This window comes from Stegastes partitus, unplaced genomic scaffold, assembly GCF_000690725.1.
Source record: "Stegastes partitus isolate 25-593 unplaced genomic scaffold, Stegastes_partitus-1.0.2 Scaffold1112, whole genome shotgun sequence".
Taxonomy (NCBI): Eukaryota; Metazoa; Chordata; class Actinopteri; family Pomacentridae; genus Stegastes; species Stegastes partitus.
In genome coordinates, this window is record NW_007578843.1 from 151,241 (window position 1) to 166,900 (window position 15,660).

The window sequence follows — 15,660 nt, forward strand, 5'->3', positions numbered from 1 at the left end:
AATGCATTTCTGAAAGTAGGGGCAATTAACAGGCTAATTATCAGGACCGTGGAGAACATTCTAATCAGGGGAAAGAGCTTAAGTGAAATAGTGTTGTCAACGCCGGCTGAGTGGTGAGCGGGAGAGGGAAATGTCTTTGACTGTTGCAACCACGACTTGACCTTTGTCAAAAACTTGTGAAAGTGATTAAGTTACTTTGGAACGCAATGAGTCCTGCATAAATCACGGCACGAAACGATGATTAGAGTTTCAGAAAGCGTGTCCTATTTGTTCCTCAAAAGCCGACACGCGAGAACTGCAGTCGATACGTGTAGGCACAATTGCTACAGCAGCGTATCGGTTAACTTTTGCACATTGTTTGCTTGAAAATAGAATTATGAGCCTCAATTCCCTCCAAAATCTGACATAAGTCAAACTTCTGGCGACACCATAGCTTGCTAACAACAGGAAGAAAGAAGCATGCATTTGATGTATAGTTAGACTGTAAACAGGTTTCAATAGAGGATACAATAAAATTTGGATCACTGCATTGATTAGCATCTAGTTCCCTGGTCTCCCTGTAACAGCACCCACCATCTCTCATTAACTGTGTTCACTTCTTTTGATCTCCTGCCAAATGATACTGGGGCAAGGTGAAGAGTTGAGTTTGGGGTGGAGATTGCATCTATTAAGACTTGAATGAAAACACTTGACCATTTCTGGCAGAGCACCGTGACTAAATAAATATAAAAGCGGGACCCAAAGGGAAGATGGAAATTTTTTTTTTTTTTTACCATCCAACAGGCTCCATTCTGAGCCTATGGAATATATAGAAGCCCTATGTAAACGGTGTCTCATGAGGACAAACAGTGAAATATTGCATATTTAAACCCCAGAACGATTCATTTATGCATTTATACATCTTGTCTACGGGGTAGCTATATTGCCGTAGCCACTCGAGGAGAAATATACCAGGCAGCTGGCGGTAACCCACTGCATCGAGCTGTAAATTTATTTAGGCCTGATGGACTCGACTGTGTTTTGTCCCCAATTTACCTTCTCTGATTTTCAAAACAGCCACGAGCCCTGGAGAAATAGTTAAACATGAGCATTGGTTTTATGCAATGTACTCTCTATTCATTTTGCTTCGCAAACATGAGTAGCCAGCTATCAGATGTCAACATCCATCTCTTCATTATGTCATTATCAACCCTGTGTGAGTTGCTCCCTGCAGCTGCCTGGAATTACATTGTCGGCCCAAACAAAACACACAACATTTAATATGGAGGACAACTGAGACGTATGTTTGAGGCGTTTTTTGCCGTATTTCAAAATGAATGAAATGAACGAAATGGAACAACAAATAGGGGCTGCATGAAATCTAGTTTGTCAAGCATATAAAAAGTAACATAAAAGATATACATATGGATGATTAGAAGTTTCTTTCAAGCAGTCAATAATGAGATATGTTTACGCCCAAGTGACAAAGCCACCTATTGGGTATAGTTCACCATTCAGCCACATGAAAGCCACTGACAGGTGAAGTGAACTGACATTGATCATCTCTACTGTCTACCTTAAGTCCTGGCATTCACCTGGATGTTACTTCAACTTGTACCACTAAGGTAATAACTGCAGTGTTGTGGTGACAAAAGTTCACCATCAAACATCAAACGAGGTTATCTTATCAGTTCAGATAACAAGATTCTTCCATGTACTGCATCGACAAACAGCTTGTTTTCTCTTTTAATTTGGAGAACTTAAAACCTGGTAAAAAACCCTTTGAATGAAAACTGATAAGAGCACGTTTTGTGGATTTGGGAGTGTAATTGTGGAATAGAATGGGCTTTGGCAAATGCAAATGACAATCATGCTTAATCTTAAAGCGCTTTAAGCACCACAAACAAAGTCTCACACAGCCCCCATTGTGTTGGAGGTGAAGGCAGACGTTTAAAAGAGGGGCCGTCTCAAAACCTGGACCTACTTTCATTACAGGTACATTTTTCCATTTCCACACCTACATCTATGGCAGCAAAATCTATGAACACAGACTCTACAATATTCTCTTTTCTCTTCATTTCTTTTTTCATGATGCTGTCTATAAGTAAGCAGCATATGGATGAGAGGTCGTTGGGAGCATTGTTTAAAATGTCATCCATATGCATGTACTTTTCCTTTTCATATGAAACCAAAGCCTTTCACCCAAATACACTGAAATGCTTTTAAATACACAACTGAACCACACAAACAACTGAAACATGGAATGCTCACATACAGAGCTGAACAACTCCCACGTGTGAAAAGCTTTCTCGCACATGCGAGTAAAATGTGCTCATATTTGCATGTCCAAACCTGAAAAAGCGTGATCTGAATATCATCCAGGTCTAACTTCCCGTATAGATCAGCCTGATATATTTATAGAATGGCCATCATTTCCAACCTTAACTATTAATGGACCAACGTTCATTTCAACCCCCATCTGATTAGGACACTGTCATATGCCTCCTCTATGTGCCCGCCAAAATATGAAGCAGCAGTGGGGTAATCAGGTGCTTCCTTAACAAACTTAACGATTCTGATTCCAATTTCGATTCTGCTCCTAAAAGTCTTACAATAAGCAAGAGTAAAGTTCCTTCTTCTGTCTGTAAAATGCCTTGATAAACATAATATATATTGAAAGTCTGTGTGTTGTGTTTGCTGCTACAGAATAATGAGCCGCTGTTCATGCATTGTTATGACGATGTTCTCCGGTATTCTTCACAAAAAAAGTTCTGTAAGGCACAACATACCATGGATAGTGTATTGCTGCTCAGATTAAACAAAAGCTGTCCAAGTATACGTCTTGAAAACTCAACAGAAGACTGTGTCATGGTGGTCTGTTGTCAGCTAAACTCTGACAATGCTCTTTGCTTTCCAACAGGAAGCTGCCCAGTCAGAACGATGGATGACTACAGCATTAAATACACATGATGTGCTTTCTTCCATTGTAATAAACAGTTAGAGGCTTCACCTGATGGTGCAGCTAGGTACTGCATCTAATGTACAATACAGTTTCTAAAATGCATGTCCTACATTTTTTGCCATGCACTTTATAATACAGTATATAATGATTATACTGTATTTTCAATCAGGTAAAAGACGCCACTATTTAACTGTAACCACAGTGGAGTCCAATCCCATCTTTGCAAAGCATTTTTTGCAGCATTTGCTAAATTAAGCCGGTTGTTACGAGACAGTCTTGCAATGTGAACAATCCATCTGCTAATCAGCCTGAGTAGGCTAACTGAGAACAACGTGAGACTCATGATTTATTTAGACAAATGCATTAAGGGATGGGACGCATGCATTCAACTTGCATGATAACAGAGCAAACACATAATAGGTGTTTGCAGTACACTGGTTATAGATTAATCGGATTTGCTTAAGAGCTGATAATCGAAACTGCGCGTAAACTTTGCTTATTAGTCGTTTTGACCCCAGTTCAATGGAAATGTCTTCTATTTTAACTGATATCTTTTACCCTATAGTATGTGCGGAAGCTTTTTATTAGAGTATACACAAGGTCACTTGTGTTTTATGTGTGTTTGAGTTGTCGTTGTAAAAGCATTTCACTTGTATATGTGTGGTTTTTATGACAGCATGTGAATGATTTTTATTTTATATGTGTATGTGAGAGCAACGTCCACAATTTACTATGATGCATGGACGCTTTTCAGTTGTATGTAAAAGCACTTCACTTGTTTTTGTGCAAATATCTCACATGTATGTTGGAGGAAACTGTGTACACATTTCACTAATAAGTGTGCAAGCTTTCCAATAGTATTCATGAGATCAGCTGTGTATGTAAGAGTGTGTATGCAAAAGCAATCCATTGTGTGTGTAGTTTCCAGTATAGCATCGTTTCATATGTGTATGCGAGAGATAAAGTTCATATGTATGCATGGTAATCCTGAATAATGTCCGTAACGGCAACTCATACATATGCATGCCAGACACACATTTACTGCCTTTTTTACAATAAACATCATCTGGCATAACCTACGGTTGGCAGGTTAATGCTGGCATGCAAGGTAATAATTATTCAGCACACTCCTGTAGTTGTAATTTGTTCCTGAATAAGAGCATCAGCCGTTATGTCCCACCAAAAAAAAAAAAAGTATTAAGCTCTCTGCCAATGCACTGCACCTTTCCTTCTTTTGTACACTTTCAAAGCTCTCCTCAAAACAACAAGGCTGATCTCGGCGACCATTTTTACCTCCAAATATTTCTATATTAAGCATTTCGTCTTTCATTATACATCAATATCCAAGCGCTAACAAGCTGTAGCAGTACTGTGTTTTTTTTTTTTTTTTCCCCTCATCTGGCAGATTCAGGTTTCATCTCCCTAAAATTTATGCAGATAATTAAGCACTGGGGACACAATTAAGGAGACAGGTATGTGTGCCTTTGAGTTAATTGACTGATTTAAGGAGGGTAAGTGTACAGAATAATGTTATCTGCTTGGGTACTCGGTAGCTGGATGTCCACACGGGGAACATCATTTATCTTTTGACGGCACATACATTGACCTGTTGTAGTCCGCGGAAGTAAACAAAAGTTAGAAATGTTGAGTAATCAGACAGCAAACAGCACACTCACACGTAATGATTATGCCCCTTTGCTGAAGCGTGGATATTAACAATGCAAATTTTCCCAGTATGATACTCCGGCGCTAAAGTGTATCCATTTACAATGCAAATTTATGCTATAAATTATAAAAAAGGGTGTGTTACATTAGAGAACAATTAATCAAATCTACGGCTGATTAAACATATGTTTGAGGCTGATGCTTACATCACATTATTTAAAAAAAAAAGCACAATTTATGTGCATTTTATGAGTTGTCGGTGTGTAAGTTATGGTTTTCGCTGCACACTCGCGTTGCTAAAAAACTTTTAATAATGTGCTCCTAATTGTGCAGCTCCTGAATTATGTTGGAAAAGGTTTACTTTTCTAAAAAAAATGTATTTAGTCAAAGGGGGTATTTATATTCAACAGAGCTCCCTGAGCACAGGCAGGCGTCGGATCATTCTTTACTGCATGCCGCTGATTATTCCGTAATGCCTCCGCAGACAGAGTCCTGATTGTTTTTGGTTCTGAATATTGAATCACACGTGGCATTTCAGTGATAAAGCACATTCCCGCTGCGGGATCGATAAGGTAGCGCCGCTACTTTTAATATATTACAGGTGATTGTGTTTCCTTATGTTGCTGCTGTGGTTTGAAATGGAGTTTAGTCTAATCCAGGGTTATGAACGTTTGCATTTCAGACAATGGCAATAATCTCTTAAACATAGAGGAGTAGTACTTAACACATGAGGCAAAGTAAAGGTAATGTTAGCACTGTGATTTTATATTGGGCGAATAAGGTGTCACGATACAGCAAAACTGACAATAATCATGATATTTATAGATAAATTGTTGATGTCACGTGAATAAATGCCATATAAACATATTGTAAATAACCCAGAATCAGTCATTAGACCTTTTGTTTATCATCTAATAAGGTTGTAAGTTCCCCAATTGTGCCTATTTTTGGCAAAATATTGAAAATCGTACACGTGCCAGGACACGTTTTTCAATTTTTTATCTCAAAGTACTGCAAAGATGGTTTCCTGTATCATGACCATATAACCCCTGGTTCTGAACGGGTTGTTTCCACTGTTTCTGGGTCTTCTGTTTTGTGATTGACAGACTGGATCAGCCGACGTAGCCGTAAATAACTGTTTAAGACTTCTGTTGTTGTGCCGCTTTTAACTTTCTCTCCGAGCAATTATTTTTTACATGGATATATCAACAACACCTAAGCAAAGCTGTTGTGTTTTACTTCCGTATTTGATGAGTTTGTTAGATAAGGTTGTGAATCAGTGCTTTAGCGGAGAGCAGCAGAGCAGAGCAGCTGCTCGGAAATAGCTATAAAGTGACTGTCTGTTAACATGTAGTCTTAATTGGCTGCGTCTGAGTCACTGTTTTGACATCAAAAACCAGACTATGTATAAATGAAAGCAGCTTTATTGGTAATCTAGCTGTACTGAAATGCCATATATGTGAGCACAGCAGGCAGCAGAGAGATGTAAACACAACAGGTCACATGAGAACAGAGTAACCCAACCAGACTATGTTTATTGGTTTCAGTTCACTCTTAAAACTTTCCATCCTCTCTGAACATCACTCAGCTTTACAGTTTCCACAGAGTTCTGATCTGATCAATTCTAACGTCAGCCACATGAGCCACAAAATGCACTGATATTTGTTCTGAGGACGTTGCCATTGATAATAAAAGTGCATTTTCAGTTCTTTAGGTGCTGCATGAAGACTCTTGTGTTCACTCTCACAACCAACAGCATTTGTCATACTTTACTTGTGAGACGTCAAATCAATCAAATTAAATCAATATTGTCATTTTGCTGTACATACACAGTGTGACGATGGTGAAGCCGCAGATGCTGCCCAGAGCTAGCTGGACTCCGTGTTGGCTCAGCATGTCCAAATCACCAAATCGATCGCCGCAATTCCAGCACCATTCTCGTCTCTCGGCCACAAGTTTTGCGGAATGAACATCTGGGCTAGACAAGACACTCAAAACGTTCCCTTTCGTTGTCTCCTGAAGGGGCCGCTGCATCTTTGCGTGCCGCCATCACCATGGCAACCATGACATTTTAGTGTTATTCTCATGCGACCAAATACACCTGTGAAGTAGCTGCTCATTCAGAATAGCTCACTTTGGAAACAGCGATGAGTGAGGGGATGATTTAGATCCGTTTCTCACCCACTTTTAAAGCTGGTAGGCTTGAAGTAACAATCTTCATATTTTCACAGCTATTCATTTGTTGCATAATACATACAAAACACAATAAAAGTGGATTTTCACCACATGTGATCTTTCAGTTTTTCTTCTCGTACGCTTTTCACAACCATGATTACACCCTCTCTGCACTTCCCTACGCTTGTATTCTGAGTGTAATTAATTTGTCAAAACACCAGTAAAGCACAATAAACAACATGATATAAATTCTCTACACAGATTTTCCATAGATGCTGCGACATTATCATGAATTCTTTTAGATGATCTACCTGAGCCACACATTTTATCAACTCATCTGTGTCGAAAGCATAAAAACATATTTTTTTTTCCTTGGTTGAAAAGCAGTTGCATTCTGCTCTAGTCCGACATGGACTTCACGTTTTCTCTTAATGCCTAGTAATATCGATTGTGAATTTTTAATAAGCCCAGATAAGATCAGGGTAAACAAACACAGTTTTCAGCAATGAAAATACAATTACTGGTCCATCATGGAGCCTTACTCTCTGTGTTTGTTTCTATCTACAAATCCCCAAGTCATTAAAAGACTGCAGGGAGAAGGGGAAGATGTACTTTGTTTGACTAAAGTCGCTATCAGGCCTGCATATGAATAAGTCTCTTTCTATCCAGATCAGCATGCCACTTGGACGCCCCTATTGCTGTCTCATCAGCATTCAGATAAAGTGAGTCAGACACTTCCTGGTGTAGAAAACTGTCTGTAACACTTAATGTCATTAAGGAACCCAGATCTGACACTGAGTGGATGTTTGCACAATGAGATACTGGTTTGGAATTTTGTATGTATCCAAATCTTATTATCTTTCTGTCTCTGCGCTTATAGATATGGAAGTATTAACCGGGGTGCCAACATTTTAGAAAATAATAGTGCATAAAGAGGGTTTTTTTTTTTTTTGGCATTTTGTTGGCAAATTGATCTCTTCAGTTCCAGCCACTGCTTTGCGATACATTTCTGCACACTTATTCTGAGCTTGAACATTGATTTAAGTGGCAGAAAAAAAAAAAAAAAGGCTGAGACATCGTTACACTGGTTACCCACTGTGAAGCGCTCCCTATTTCCCATTTGTGAGTAAAAATAGCAGACATGTGCTTGTCTAATAATTGATTAGATAGCTACTTATTAACACACTTGTGCAATAACACATCTGGCCTCCCAGGAGTGTGACTACTATTCAATTAAGCGTATATCCTGCAGCTTCCAGTGCCAGACAGATCTGGTGTTATATATATATATATATGCACACTTCTCTGGAGTTTATTTAACTTGGTAAAATTCCTAACGAGTTTGAAAAAGTTCATGGTTTTAGTTAGCTGGTTTCACAATGAATATACATTTCTTTTAAGATGACTCTTCAACGGACTATTAAAGTTTCTCTATTTTCATGTATTTTCTCTTCTTTGCCAACATCCCAAGGATAATATGCCTCGTACCCATTTGAATAATTGCTGCATATACTCGGCGATATCTCAAGGGGTCTTTTCGGAGCTGTGGTGACAGTGTTTTCCATAAAGAGCTCGAGTTGTTTCAAAGAAAATACCGGTCCGTGTAGTCCTCAGAAGTTATTCTCGTGGCCAAGGACCAGCTAACAATTATTTGTGAACTCTTCCCGTAACATAAAACAACATAATTAAAACCTATTGGTGTAGCAACAAGGTATGCAACTTAATCCCAGTAAATGAATGAAAGATCTACAGAATAAAACGTCCAGGACAGCAGTAATGGCTACAGCTATACACTAAATAATAATCCAACTTGGAAATTGTTTGATTTGTTCCCCGTTTAGTGGATAATGAACCCATTACTAACACAGAGTCCATATCATGCACACATATAGGTTTATGATTTGATTTTTGGGGTCTACCCAAGTTTATTTGCAGACTCTATCGTTAAAAAAAGACATTATTTCACCTCATATTGTACGTTGTTGTCTCACCCTGGCAGGTTAAAGTAAAACAAGACTAGCTCCATCCCTCATATCTCTGACTACATGGATGTAGTTCTAACAGATCCAAATGTGTGATACGGTGAATAAAGCTATTTACAATGCCACCCTGTTTGTGGATAATTACAACCAATTAAAAGTTGCTGCTGTTTTTACATGCCTAAATGTGCAAAACTCTCCGGCTCCTGATGCTGCAGGTATTCAATAAACCCAGCAGGAAGCAACAAGCTAAACTGTGAGCCCGGGTGTGACAGCTCACCAGTCTGATGTGAGGAATAGCACGCGGTGTGACTTGCTGTTGGATCCTGGTGGGACTGATCGCTCTCTGCACTGGGGATAATCTATAAATATGAGTGTTTAACTCTCTTGGTTTGGAGACGCGCATAAGGATCCTGCTGCTGTTGATGCTGCAGGTATTTAATAAACTAGGAGGAAAAGTTCCTTCAAGCAAGTTCAGCTTCAGGTAGTGTCTTTATTAAGTTTTGATTTTTATGGACGCGACTGAATAGATTTGAAATTTTAGGTCAAAGTGAGTGAGAAAGGTGTTTTTGGCACACAAACTGTGTCCTTTTTCAGGAATATTGATGCTGAAATGTGGAAAAGGCCTTCACAAAATCGCTTCAAAGCCACGTCAGGGATTATAACCCCTGTTTATGGGTCACCTGCTCAACCTGTTGAGATCCTTCTCAGAAGATTTCTGATGGAACAAAAATGATAGAAGAGTTTTAGGGTGCATTCTCTTGTTCCCCTTCTTTCAATCTGACCTTTGCAACAACAGCTGGTTCACTGGGTAATAGTCTATATAAGGTAAGGAGACCTATAGTTAGGGTGAGGCAGTGCAGGAGTCTATGATTGAGTGAAAATGGGATGCTTTTTTGTAATTTAAATAAAGATTCTATCTGTTTTCAGGACTTCAAACCTCTGGACCTCTCCCTCTTCACTATTAAAAAAAAAACTGTTTACAGCTGCCCATCAGATAACATTCAAAATGCAATCCACTACTCCTGGCGCAAAAAAAAAAAAAAACTCCTTTCAGCACTGAAGCCAAAGCCTGGAAATAGAAAAGTGTCCTTGATCCTTCAGCGCATAGTAATTATCTGTCTATTTTGAACTCAACATTTCCTTGGGAAAATGCTTGAAAAAGCAGCAAAGTTATCTGGAAATGCATCACATCTTCGGAGAGGCTTCAGTCTGGGCCACGGGCCCATTATAACACAGACAGCACTTGTGGAGGTAGCCAGCGATTTGAGAATTAAAAGCACATTTAAGAAGCTTTCTGTTTTCATGTTGCTAGATGCAATTAATGCAGCTGAAGATGAAAATGTGCTTGACGGATGTCTAAGTACATCGGCCTGTCTGCAAAGTTTTTAATTGGTTCGGATTATTTCTAATATAAGGAATGTGACGGGTTTCGCTGAGGAATGAAAACCTAATATTGATATATCATTTATGAGAATGGACATGACAGGAATTCAAGAATTTACCAAAGAGCTCGCGGTTCAGGTGTCTATGTTTAGAAAAAAAAAAAGACGTTTTTTTTTATTTCAACATGCCTTATTGACTAAAATGAAGGACGGCGTGTTCAAGGAGGGTCTTTTGCTCTTTTCTAGAACTTGAACCAGAGTTGTGAAGCATCCCTTTACTGCTCATGGCCTCAGGCTTTGGAACAGTCTCACTGAGAATACCAGGGCAGTGTTGACATTTTAAACACAAGCTCAGAAAACACCTCCTTAACCTTGCCTTTAACTATAAAACAGACATATGCAATTTCTCTCCGTCTCCTTTTAACTCTCCCTTTCTTTGTTTTCTTTTTTCTGTCTATTCTTGCCCATGTCTCACCTTCAAATTTACTCCAATCACAGGTTGTTGCAGTGGAATTGCATCATATTTTTGTTAAGAGTTATATGTACAGTGTTATATTGTAATGCTTTGTTTTGTTGCTTTCTTCACAAACTCCCTATCCCCACCCAACACTAAAACTACCTGCAATCCTATTCCTCTAGCTAAGACCGACTGCAGCGTCACACAGAATCTATACTTTATCAGCGCATTGTTAAGAATACAATCTGTTGCCATCGAATTGTTTTTTCTTGTGACAGTAGGTATTATTTAATGACCGTGGGCAGAACAATTTAATCAAGGAACGTCTCATCTATCCTACATCTCTCTTCACAAACAAGTGTGTGTACTTCGTTTAAGCTAAACGCCTCCAATGACTGCGATGCTTGGAAATTATTTGTAATTCATAGCAGCGGCATTTATTAACCAGGCTGCAAAGTGACTGATAATGTGAGATTGCAATTGAGGTATTTAGGCTCCACCATTTGTTCTGAGTGGGATGCTCATAATTAAGCAACAGTGTGGGGATGATTCAAGCTGCAGTAGCTCCTGGATGTAATGAATAAACTGGCAAATTCCTGGTTTTGCAGTCTTACAGGAACGATCATGAGGAAGACCACGCAACACCTCGGATGTTAAAGTAGTTGGACCCCATTTGGAGAAACATCGACATGATTTGTAAGCTGCATAAACCTCTGGAAGAAGTTTGCATACTGATCAGAGTCGGAGAATAACACACTTTGGTATAATCTTATTTCAGGACGGACGTTGCATTAGGCACTTACGAGGAGATTTGGCAATGAATTTTATTTATGTAAAAGCAAAAGCCTGTTCACCGAGGTCCAGTGGAGGAGCTGCGAGATAGAGGAATCAAGTCGAGCACATGTGCTTCTGGTATTTGTTCCGCGTGTTTGTAAGGCGCAACGCAAACGTGATTATTTGGAGGCCTAATGTGATTAACTTGTGAGAATGCAAACTTCTGTGGACCTTGAAGAGGAAAAGCTGAATCAGCTGTAATCGGATGTTTTTTTTTTTTTAGTCAAAGATGTTACGCATGAGCATCCCTCCTCCTCTGGACCTAGAATGAGAGCGAGGGAAAAGAAATCACACTTGTGTGGGCTGCTTTTATGAACTGTGCCAAGAGGGGGGAAAAAAGAAGTAGTTGTTTGGTTATGTTCTTGCTCACAAAGTAGCTGGATTTTAAGCAAATAGAAAAAGAAAAATGTTTATGATTACCATTAAACTGCACTGTAGTACGGGGCTTGCCAAAAATGCAAGTGGCCTTTGATGGCCACTTGATGCAGTCTCAGAAAGTGAGTCCTCATCGACTCCGTGTTAAGATGTCCAACATTACAGCAAAAATAAACATTTACAGCCTGGTGCAAAATACAGTTTTAGTGTCTAGAGCTAATCTTCAGCTCATGATAACTGTACAGGGGCTGGAGTTGTATACATTTCATATGATTAAATTGTAATAAAGCTTTTAGTGACAAGTAGAGAAGTCCAGGGCTACATTCCAACACCTAGACTACCATATTGTGCCAAAAAAAGATGAGGCATGCCCCAATACATATGTCAAATGAAGTGGTGCATCCCGATTGTATGCACACTATATGCAAACATACTTTGTAAAGGCACCTGTAGTACATACTGAACGGCAAAAAGACAAATGTGTAAAGTTTGCAGCCCTGCCTTAGCTTCCACTCACGCTCCACCTCTTTGCTCATTTTTGGATTAACCTGGAGTTAGGCAGAGGCGCTGCCAAAATGGCGATGGCCGGAGCCGTGGCGCTGAACATCGAAACTGCTGCTCAGAAAACCTATCCCTGTGGGGACGCAGCCAGTATCCAAAAGCAATTCCCAAAAGCTGATTTCATGGCACGAAAAACGACACTATGAAGACTTCACGTGGAGCCTAGACATGCGTGTGGCTGTTAACGGGCTGGTTGAAGTTGCAGGACATGTCTATGAACAAATATCAGATATAAAACTTGCAATGGTGTGTTAGCAGGTGGGTAGTGTGAATTGAAAGAACACATGAACACGATGTAGTTTCCTCCTCTCAAAATAAATTAGTAAGTCATTCTAAACGCAAAAATTTAAAGAAAAGGAAGCAAATCAGTTCAGATGTAAGTTCTTCGAGTTATTTAGTTTAAAACAAACCTTAACTGAAACCTGAAATTAGATTCTTGGTCTTTTCACTCAAAAAATGAAACGTGCAAAGTGGTACGGCATCCTTTCTTTGTAGATTCTTACAAACTTAAAGAGCAGCACAGGTAACTCAGGGTCAAATGTCACCGATGTATCCCGAACATGAAAAAGCTCAGGAGCGCTCTTGGAAGCAGCAGAAAGTGGCCCTGGCTGCCCTGTGCTACTGAACCAGCTCCCCCCTTCAGCATTATTTGTCAAGCCTTGCCAACTTTCTATAGTCGCCATCCGAGACAGGAGCTGCTCAGCTTTAGCACCAGCCTCTATTTTTTTTCCTCTTATACCCCAAATGTGAATGAGCGCCGGTGGAAGGCAGTTACTGATTTGTATTTTTAAGGGGGGGGACACTATTTACTGAAATAGAATTCATATGCACCAGTGCTCTTGGAGAGTCCGGTAAACACTTGCTCCAAAAGCTAGAATCTGGACAACTGTGTGCGTTACTGGACTGGAAAATATGCCCACACTGCTGGTAAATAAAGAAAAGAACCCACTGGAAGTTATCACAGTGGCCACAGAGTCGAAAAATCCTCCATGGCTGCATTAAAAACAAAAAAAAAATATGGCACTATTGTTTTTAGATTTCTGAGGGACGTGGGAGTTAATTTTTTTTTTTCTATTTTGAGCACCGTTCTTTTACACGCCGGACTCTTGTAGGTTCACATTTTGCTGCTTGTGTTTTAAATGAAAGACGCCTTCGACTATTAACATAATCCATTTGATTTTGTCCTTAAAAAAACCCCTTAGCTTCTTGAAATAGCGACAGCCGCCTTTTCTCCTCAACCTCCCGGCATGAAAGGAATTTACTGAAAAGGAGTAGGCGCCTCCTTCTCCCCCCCCGCCCCCCATCTCTTCCTCTTTCCATTTCATTATGACATGTTACGGGTCACTGCAGTATTGCTACACTGAGCTGCCAACAAGCATATCATTTTCCATCAAGATCCCCGCTCGATGGTTGCAGTGGCGTTATTGGTAGAAGGAGCAGACAAAGAGTAATGGACCTCAAGTGATGGCTCAGTCAAATAGACACTTGTGGAAAGTACCCTATGGAGCCGTAATAGGCCCAAGTCTCTCTGGATAGCGGGCGGAGAAGAATGGGAAATTTACTCAGTTGCAATACCAGGTCAGTCAGACTTTATTTGGCTTTGGACGAGGGGAAGTTAACCCGCTGTGCTTCGGGAACGGGCCTTTTCTTATCATATGAGAAGCATTTAATTAAACAAATCAAACAATCTGATTATATAAGTAGATTCAGATCATGCTCACTCCGCGCAAAATTGCAATCCCGCAATAATTCACCTGTGAATTCTGATCTCACCCCGCCAACCTCTGTCTGCGCAAGATTTACTCCGCGTGGCACTTGCTGTAATAGGCTTGTCCACAATGTCCGGCCGTGATTGATCTCACCCATCATGCCTCATGTGTAAAAGTACTTTGATTTACACTTTGTTAATCTTTCACTACCGCGCTGAGGCTACTGAAACCCAACAATATGAGGCCCGCTCCGTGACTTATGGGGGGAAAAGTGGGTTCGTAAACGGGCGTAAATGTTAGCTGTGTGAAATCGTATAAAAAGAAATACATCCCGCTTTTCTCTTGTCGGGGGAAAATTATGAAAAGTGAGGTGCAGAAGGTGTTGGTGGAATGGTCAGATTTACAGCTGAGGGGCGCCGCTGTGGCTCACCTGGTTGAGGTGGCGACCCAGGGGCTGTAGTCCCCGACGTGGAGGTCACGAATCCCGCTCATGGCCCTTTTCCCTTCCCCCATTCTTCTCCCCCACTTTCCTGCACTCTCAAACAATAATTACTTTTGCTAAACTTATTATATTGATATTAGACTGGAAATACGACACAAACCCATTTCCTGACCTTATAGCTACTCCGGTTGGCATCGCTGTGAGGAACACTGGTGTTATTTTTGACTACAATACGTCCTTTTGACTCGCACGTCAAGCAAATCTGTAGAACAGCCGTCTTTCACCTGTGCATCAGTGTCAATTTGGGAACATTCTGTCTCACGGCGATGCTACAGAAATAGTCGATGCATTTGTTACCTCTTGGCCGGACTATTCCCCTGTATCAAGATGTCTCTGAAAAGCGCCAGAGACAGAAACACATTATTTTTCCCCATATTCTTCAATAACTCCCTGTAAGATTCAGAATGGAGTTTAAAATCCTGCTCCTCACACAAAAACCTGCCTCGTTTTTATTGTTCATCGTGTCTCAATGCCCTTTTTTTTTTTGTCTTCCGATGCTCTCCTTTCACCCCAACCGCTGGAGGCAGACAGCTGCCCACCACGACTCTGCTGCTGTCGGATTTTTCCCGCTGTTAAAAGGAAGATATTCCTCCCTGCTGTCACAAAGTGTTTGCTCGGGGGGGTGAATTGTCGGGTCTCTCTCTGTGATATTGTAAGGTCTTGACCCCACTTTGTAAAGTGCCCCAAAGACGACTTGTGTCCTGATCTGGCAGTGTGTAAATAAAATGGAACTGGATTAAATCGCACAGTTTTCAACAATCTGCAATACACAAGAGATCTTAATTAACCACCTAGGTCGTGTTTAAGCTATATGATGCTCTGATCATATTCATGTAGAATCACTTGTAGATGATGCTTTATTGAGATTAGTGCAGAAATTTAGCAACTACGTGACATTATCTAACCTTAAAGCTATTAGAAAAGTCAAGACAGGATTGAAAGTCCCTCTCCTGTTGTTGATTAAACCCCTAAAATTATATTTTTAGAATTTTCTTCAATTGAAATAATCCCTTTCTTATCCGAAAATGGCTTAAATTTAATGTCTGTTTTTGAGACTGTAATTGGAACATCCCAGTT